Source organism: Tupaia chinensis, unplaced genomic scaffold, assembly GCF_000334495.1.
Source record: "Tupaia chinensis unplaced genomic scaffold, TupChi_1.0 Scaffold140218_1, whole genome shotgun sequence".
Taxonomy (NCBI): Eukaryota; Metazoa; Chordata; class Mammalia; order Scandentia; family Tupaiidae; genus Tupaia; species Tupaia belangeri.
Genome location: NW_006200097.1, coordinates 406,160 through 415,370, shown reverse-complemented (window position 1 = coordinate 415,370; position 9,211 = coordinate 406,160). Strand labels below are relative to the sequence as shown.

Below are 9,211 nucleotides of genomic sequence, written 5' to 3'. Positions count from 1 at the left end.
TGGAGAAAGGCTTGCTTTCTCTCTTTCTCTTTTTCACTCTGTCTGTCTCTGGTCAAAATAAAATAAATAACATTAAGTAAAATAATTCTTTCTTTTAGAGATTCCAGCTTTTTAAAAATTTTTCCTCTTACACAAAAAAATGTAGAAGAACTAACACAGGATTAAAATGGCAAAAGTAGTTAAATCAATAGAACATGTATTCACACACACAAAAAATCTAGTTACGAAGACAGGCTAATTTACAATGAGGAAACATGCCAAATTAAGGTAGTTTTCCTATGAAACATGAAAAGAAATCACACACTACAATGGGTGCCACCACTTACAACAGTATTGAAGGGGAGAAAATAACACTTGAGGGACAGATATACCACAAGGTACAGGTTTTACAGTATCAGTGCAGTAAATTCCCAAAACTGTATTACAGTTAGTTCATAAGTTTAAGAATTGTTCCCAAATAAGTCACATTTTTTTGGCCCTCAGAGGTTCATTCCTACAGATTTCAACTACTGTAAATTTCTAGCTACTGAGAGGGAAAGAATGATAAGCTTTCCAAAGGGTTACAAAATCGACATAGATCAGAGCCCAACTGTCATCTACAAATCTGCTCTCGCCAACAGCCCTTGGAATTTTCGGAGAAAAATCTAGGGGAAAAGTCAGACACCTGTGTAGTCACTATTTCCTATACCCAAAGTATGAGGACCAAAACAGCCAGTATGGCCATAAAATGACAATTGTGAGGCTTACGTTTAAAGGCTTATTCTGGTCTCAGAAATTAGTAGGATAAGTTCATGGGGCTGGCCCTAAGCTTATTTTCTACTGAAATGAATCTTGACTAAACACAGGAAGATTTTTGGCCTTTACTGGCTCGTGCTGAAGTAAAGGTCATGGACAAGTCTTAGCCTGTTATGTATTTTAAAGTCAGCTGAGAACCTGAAATTTAAAATATGCTAAAAATCCTAAATATAATCTTTTGTAAGCCTGTAAGGATGAACTAATTTGAAGTCTAAATCCAAGGAGGCAAGAGCTCTATAAGCCTATCAGATTCCCCATTTGGGAGAAAGAATCAATGTTTACTATGAATTGTTAAATTCCACACAAGGGAGAAATAAATTCTACATACCAGGGCATGGAATTTGTTTCACTTTATTCCATGAGGATTCTCCCATGGTCAAGAAACAGAAACGAGGAATGAATCTTCACTGGTCGCTTTATCAGATGGGATAAACTTGGTCTCTATCAGGTAGGTGAGAAGGAGGTTGTGGACTTGCTATCCCACCCAAGCCACCGCAGCAAGAGAAGCAATCATGGTCATGAAGTACGTTTTAGGTTTTTTTTCCTTTAGTGTAAAGAGACATATCCACCAGCCCACAGCTTTGCGTCAAGTTTTTACTAGATTGCTGCAGACTTCATGGAATCTTTGCTGCTATTCTGTGGTCCATTTATTAGAGCCAAAAATTCTAGGTGCTAGAATGGGAACCAGGTAGTCAGCCAAGCACAAAAACATAACAAAACAGGAAACACAGAACAGAACAGATGGAAATAGATAGAAGATCAGAAACATCGAAGAAACCACACCCATGATGGCAGGTGGAAACCAAGCTCTTTCCCATCGGAGGACTTTACCGGCCATCAGCACCACTTCTCCCCATCCTTGCAGCTGCTCTTCCAGACTTGCGGTCTTTGCAGCCAGCAGGTTGGTGCCACAACTATCTCCCTCCGCCATGGTTTCTGACATGCAGCCTCTGGAAGTGCAGGCCACTCACCAAACCAACACGTCCAGACATCTCCTCAGCAACCCCAACCATAAAAATAATTCTTAAAAAAAAAGAAGAAAGTGAGAAATAACCCCTGGGGGGGGGTGGCCACACAGCAATCCCTTCTCCATTCTCCTCCTGTAATTTTGGGCATGCACACAGATGAGCTTGACATCTTTTGAACCACACAGCCAGATATGTGGGATCCAGTACCTTAACCACCATATTACCTGCCCCCCCATAAATGTTATTAAAATTCTTTTTTTTTGTAATTTGTCGGAGGGTGTGTGCACTCTCCAGAGAGAGAGAGGAAGAGGGAGAGGGAGCAAGCAGCCCCCAAAAGGGCATGGTCATGCTTTAATCTCTTCTCTGTTTTTCCACTTGTCAGGATTTTTGACAAGCACGTACAAGCACCTGTGTGTTTTCAAGCTGCCAGGACCAAGATTTTAACCGTGTGTTAGGTCAAAGTGGGATCCAGCCGCTTTAACCACAAGCCACTTAATTTTTAAGTTTTATTTATTTTTTAAAGAGATTTTTACTATAGGGTGCATCTCTGCTGGAGAGACAGAGAGAGACAGAGAGACAGAAGCAAGAAATCAAACCCCCCCACCACCCTCCCACTGCCCACTGTGGGGATGGCCATGGTGCAATTCTTTCTCTTCCATTCTCCTCTCAGAATTCTGGGCATGCATGCACATGCGCCCAGAATGAGTTTTAAGCCACTGGGCCCAGGACTCGAACCGTGGTTGTGGGAGTCTAGCAACGTAATCATTATACCATCTACTGGTCCCTTATTTTAAAAAAATTGTTTTTAGGGACCAGCAGTTGGTTTAATGTCACTTGACTCCGATATAGTCAACCACGGTTTGAGTCCCAGACCCGGTGACTTAACTCAAACCGGGCACATGTTTGTGCATGCCCAAGATCCCAAGAGTAGAATGGAGGAGAAGAGATTGCAGCATGGCCATCTCCCCTAGGGGAGGTGATTTCTCACTTTCTCTCTGTCTCCATCTTTCTGACAAGCACACGTGCCCTATAGCAAAAACCTATTCAAAAAGGCGGCGAGCTGCGGCTGCTGGGCACCCGGAATCCCGGAGGCGCGACACTTCGGAGGGCCCTCGGAAAGGTAATGGAGCTCTGGCGCCGAAAATAAACTGAGGGCCGGGCTACTTCCCAGAGCGCCCCGCCAGGTCCCCGAAGGAAACTGCGCGGGTGCTTCTTAAGAGTGCTTCCGGCGAATCGAAGGGCGAGCCAGGATAACTTCCGGGGTGTGGCCGGAAGGGGAAGAAAGAAGGACCTGGTTGCGAGAATAGCGCAGAGGTTGGGGTTGTTTGTTCCTTGTTTGAAAATGATGAAAAGGGAGTTGAAGAAATCTGAAAATTGGCGTTACGTGACTCTGGCACCTAGGGAGTGTGTAATAATTTTTTTTAAACGCCTGAGTGGCTGAGACTAAATAATATAAGAAGTACTGGTATAACAAATCTTAGGAGTCTTCAAGAAAGCACTTGGTGGGGCCACCCCGTGGCCTGGTGGTTACATGAGCTGGATCCCACAGGGCTGGCCCTGTGGTTTGAGTCTTCGACTCAATGTTTGAAAAACAGCCTGGGTGCCAGTGTACCCAAATCTTGAAAGGAGGGAGAAGTTGAGAAGAGAGGACTGGGGTGTGAATATTTCCCGTGGGTGCTTTCTCCTTTTAAAGCTTATTTATTTGTCCCATGAGGGGGAGAGACAGACGCAGCAGACCCAGCAGTTTCTTAACACCGTGATGTACCCGCGACCTCAGCCAGCCCGTGATCATGGGCACACGCGTTCCTGGTTTGCTCAGGGTGGCCTCCCGACGTGAACTGTGAATCTTCCCATGTGGGTCAGTCTCAGTGTCGTGTTTTAGTGCTGCTTTAATGGCATGTCTTATGTTTTAGCATCAACTGCTAAGGTTTTATTTAAAAACCTTGCTATTATTAGACTGGCATAGAATCGAATTTATAGATTTGAGAAGAAATTATACTTCTATCAGAATGCATCTTCCTAGATATGAATGTGATGATTTACCATTTTAAAAAAGTTTGTGAAGGGAGGGTGCTCGAGTTTGCCAGAGAGGGAGAAAGCACATTTCCCCACAGCCCCCTGCCCATGGGTAATGGTCACATTGCAATCCTTTTTCTCCAATCTGTCCATCCTGTTGGGATCTGGGATAAGCTACTGGGTCTGGCCATTTAGGACCCGGTTACCTTAACCACCAGGCCCTGGAGCCAGCCCATATTTAACCTTTCTTTACATTCCCAATAGCTTTATCATCTCCATAAAGTTATTATTTTATTTAGTTTTGTGTTTTTACCATATGGTGCATGTGCTCACTGGAGAGAGACAGAGATAGCAAGTGAGAAATTGCAGGCTGACAGGTGGCATGGTGGTTAAGGGCACTAAACTCCCACATGGCTGGCTGTGGTTTGAATCTTGGAGAAAGGCTTGCTTTCTCTCTTTCTCTTTTTCACTCTGTCTGTCTCTGGTCAAAATAAAATAAATAACATTAAGTAAAATAATTCTTTCTTTTAGAGATTCCAGCTTTTTAAAAATTTTTCCTCTTACACAAAAAAATGTAGAAGAACTAACACAGGATTAAAATGGCAAAAGTAGTTAAATCAATAGAACATGTATTCACACACACAAAAAATCTAGTTACGAAGACAGGCTAATTTACAATGAGGAAACATGCCAAATTAAGGTAGTTTTCCTATGAAACATGAAAAGAAATCACACACTACAATGGGTGCCACCACTTACAACAGTATTGAAGGGGAGAAAATAACACTTGAGGGACAGATATACCACAAGGTACAGGTTTTACAGTATCAGTGCAGTAAATTCCCAAAACTGTATTACAGTTAGTTCATAAGTTTAAGAATTGTTCCCAAATAAGTCACATTTTTTTGGCCCTCAGAGGTTCATTCCTACAGATTTCAACTACTGTAAATTTCTAGCTACTGAGAGGGAAAGAATGATAAGCTTTCCAAAGGGTTACAAAATCGACATAGATCAGAGCCCAACTGTCATCTACAAATCTGCTCTCGCCAACAGCCCTTGGAATTTTCGGAGAAAAATCTAGGGGAAAAGTCAGACACCTGTGTAGTCACTATTTCCTATACCCAAAGTATGAGGACCAAAACAGCCAGTATGGCCATAAAATGACAATTGTGAGGCTTACGTTTAAAGGCTTATTCTGGTCTCAGAAATTAGTAGGATAAGTTCATGGGGCTGGCCCTAAGCTTATTTTCTACTGAAATGAATCTTGACTAAACACAGGAAGATTTTTGGCCTTTACTGGCTCGTGCTGAAGTAAAGGTCATGGACAAGTCTTAGCCTGTTATGTATTTTAAAGTCAGCTGAGAACCTGAAATTTAAAATATGCTAAAAATCCTAAATATAATCTTTTGTAAGCCTGTAAGGATGAACTAATTTGAAGTCTAAATCCAAGGAGGCAAGAGCTCTATAAGCCTATCAGATTCCCCATTTGGGAGAAAGAATCAATGTTTACTATGAATTGTTAAATTCCACACAAGGGAGAAATAAATTCTACATACCAGGGCATGGAATTTGTTTCACTTTATTCCATGAGGATTCTCCCATGGTCAAGAAACAGAAACGAGGAATGAATCTTCACTGGTCGCTTTATCAGATGGGATAAACTTGGTCTCTATCAGGTAGGTGAGAAGGAGGTTGTGGACTTGCTATCCCACCCAAGCCACCGCAGCAAGAGAAGCAATCATGGTCATGAAGTACGTTTTAGGTTTTTTTTCCTTTAGTGTAAAGAGACATATCCACCAGCCCACAGCTTTGCGTCAAGTTTTTACTAGATTGCTGCAGACTTCATGGAATCTTTGCTGCTATTCTGTGGTCCATTTATTAGAGCCAAAAATTCTAGGTGCTAGAATGGGAACCAGGTAGTCAGCCAAGCACAAAAACATAACAAAACAGGAAACACAGAACAGAACAGATGGAAATAGATAGAAGATCAGAAACATCGAAGAAACCACACCCATGATGGCAGGTGGAAACCAAGCTCTTTCCCATCGGAGGACTTTACCGGCCATCAGCACCACTTCTCCCCATCCTTGCAGCTGCTCTTCCAGACTTGCGGTCTTTGCAGCCAGCAGGTTGGTGCCACAACTATCTCCCTCCGCCATGGTTTCTGACATGCAGCCTCTGGAAGTGCAGGCCACTCACCAAACCAACACGTCCAGACATCTCCTCAGCAACCCCAACCATAAAAATAATTCTTAAAAAAAAAGAAGAAAGTGAGAAATAACCCCTGGGGGGGGGGTGGCCACACAGCAATCCCTTCTCCATTCTCCTCCTGTAATTTTGGGCATGCACACAGATGAGCTTGACATCTTTTGAACCACACAGCCAGATATGTGGGATCCAGTACCTTAACCACCATATTACCTGCCCCCCCATAAATGTTATTAAAATTCTTTTTTTTTGTAATTTGTCGGAGGGTGTGTGCACTCTCCAGAGAGAGAGAGGAAGAGGGAGAGGGAGCAAGCAGCCCCCAAAAGGGCATGGTCATGCTTTAATCTCTTCTCTGTTTTTCCACTTGTCAGGATTTTTGACAAGCACGTACAAGCACCTGTGTGTTTTCAAGCTGCCAGGACCAAGATTTTAACCGTGTGTTAGGTCAAAGTGGGATCCAGCCGCTTTAACCACAAGCCACTTAATTTTTAAGTTTTATTTATTTTTTAAAGAGATTTTTACTATAGGGTGCATCTCTGCTGGAGAGACAGAGAGAGACAGAGAGACAGAAGCAAGAAATCAAACCCCCCCACCACCCTCCCACTGCCCACTGTGGGGATGGCCATGGTGCAATTCTTTCTCTTCCATTCTCCTCTCAGAATTCTGGGCATGCATGCACATGCGCCCAGAATGAGTTTTAAGCCACTGGGCCCAGGACTCGAACCGTGGTTGTGGGAGTCTAGCAACGTAATCATTATACCATCTACTGGTCCCTTATTTTAAAAAAATTGTTTTTAGGGACCAGCAGTTGGTTTAATGGCTATGTCACTGGACTCCCATATAGTCAACCACGGTTTGAGTCCCAGACCCGGTGACTTAACTCAAACCGGGCACATGTGTGTGCATGCCCAAGATCCCAAGAGTAGAATGGAGGAGAAGAGATTGCAGCATGGCCATCTCCCCTAGGGGAGGTGATTTCTCACTTTCTCTCTGTCTCCATCTTTCTGACAAGCACACGTGCCCTATAGCAAAAACCTATTCAAAAAAAATTTTAAAGAATTATTATTTATTATTATTATTATTAAATTTGCCATAGGCACTCACCAGAGAAAGACCTAGAGAGAAAGTGAGAAAGCAAGCTGATGGGGAACTGGGGTCAGCACTGTCAGTCACATGGGAATCCAGAGCCTCAACCACTCCATACCACCTTGCTGGCTCTCATGCTACTTTGAAAATGTTCAAAACACTTAACATTAGCCTACAGTTGGAAAAATTATGTAACATAAAGCTTATTTCCTTCCTCCTTCTCTCTGTCCCTCCTTTCCTTCCATCCTGCGCATGGTAGAGTGAATGCATGTGCATTGAAGAATCGCCTCCATGTGACTTGGTTACTGTGAATTCCTTTCTCTACCCTTCCCGCCCCCTAGGATCCTAGACACAAGTACATGTGCTCATTATGTTTTCAGGCGACTGGGCTGAGGATCTGAACTCACGGTCAGCCACGTGGTTCCCAGCACTGTAGTCCAGTATGCTAGGCTAGGCCCCCTGCTGTTTCTTGACCATACCATGTTCTTTCAGCCTCTGGGCCCTGAATCTATCAGGGTGTTCATGGTTCATTCATTTATTTCAGATCTGTGTATAAATGTCACTATCAGAGTCTTTTTCAGATCTCCTGTAAAACATGTAACAATCGAATTCATTAAAAAAACCTTGATCCATGATTGTGTATGAGTACGTGCTGTATGTGCGCATGTGAGAGGGAAGGAGGAGCACCCTTCACACTGTAGTCATGCTGATTCCCTTCCTTTGGTCCTCCAATCCATTGGCTCTTGGGCACTTGTGCACATGCCTGATATATTTCAGGCCAGCTTGGCCTGGGATTCAAACAGTGGTGACCGTGTGGGATCCAGTTCCTCTGAGCAGAACATTACCACTGCCCCATAGGGTAGGCCCTGATTCCATTTTTGAGGCTTGATGGCTAAGTCCTTCTCCCCCACCCCCACCCCCACATTCTGGCAAGCTGAAAAGCAATCCTGGATGCTCGCTGCTTTTATACTTGTGAGAAATTAAAACTATTCAGAAACCATCATCCTGGCCCTACTCCCTAACCACCATAAAAATTTCAAGCCAGTATTCCTATTTGAACTATTTTTGTACTTGCTTAAAAGTTGTTCTGCTCTCTCCAGAAAACATGTAGGTGACATACCCTTTCATACTTGGTTGGTGTGTGTGTGTGTGTGTGTGTGTGTGTGATTTCATCAGTCTAAACATCTGAGCCAAATTTTTGGAGATTCCATCCTGTCTCTATGGGACGGCCACAACAAAAGAGTATCTTCCTTTACAGTCCATTACCTGCTCTTTCTTCATAGCACTTAACGCCACCTGGCATATTACATACTTATTGTTTGTATTCCTCCACTGTAGACCCCTACCATGTAGTGAAGGGTACAGTCATCCATGAGCTCATTCATTCAACACATATTTACTGAATGCCCACCTTGACTAGGCACTGTTAAAGGCAACAGTGGTTAACAAAGTTCTTGCCCTCAAGAGTTTACATTCTAGAGGGTAGGGGAGGTATGCTCAACATGTATTTGTTAAACCAAGAATACTGATATTGGGCCCAGCCATGGTGATGTGTGCTGCTAAAACATAGAGCCCTGTAGGCTGGAACCATGTGTGAGGGCCAGGTTCAGTTCCCTGACCCAACCTAAAAGCTGGGTGTTGGGGTCTGTGCCTGTAATCCTAGTGACCCAGGAAGGTGAAGGCATGATGACTGTGCACATGAGGCTGGCCACAGCAACACAGCTTGGGACATTGTTTGAAAGAAATGGACCTGGTGACACATGGTCTCAGCTACTTGAGAGACTAAGGCAGGGGGTTCAGGACCCTGTCTTTAAAAAGAAAAATAAGATATATAATTTCTGGAGGTAAGATATTAAAAAAAAATCATGTTATAAATATAAAAATTTTATTCAGTTTTTTTGCTTCAAAATAGTGCTTATCTAAAAATATTTAGAAATTCATATTAACAGACATAGCTAATATGCTAAGTAGACAATCAAAAAAGATAATTTGAAGATTATGTGCTTAGTTCTAAAGAGCTCCCAAATTTGCACATTGTTGTCATTAGTAAGATTAAAGAGCTGATTTCTGGCTAACAATGATTATAAAAGAACATGGAGGGAAAATTTCAAGAACACTGATATTGGGCCCAGCCAAGG

At 42.9% G+C, this 9,211-nt stretch overlaps 2 pseudogenes; both read right to left on the bottom strand.

The window, feature by feature from the left end:
• Nucleotides 1–207: 207 nt before the first annotated feature.
• LOC102502046 (ADP-ribosylation factor-like protein 6-interacting protein 1 pseudogene) lies at nt 208–1,836 on the bottom strand (annotated as a pseudogene).
• Nucleotides 1,837–4,419: 2,583 nt separating this feature from the next.
• On the bottom strand, nt 4,420–6,052 carry LOC102501623 (ADP-ribosylation factor-like protein 6-interacting protein 1 pseudogene; annotated as a pseudogene).
• Between the last annotated feature and the right edge of the window lie 3,159 nt (nt 6,053–9,211).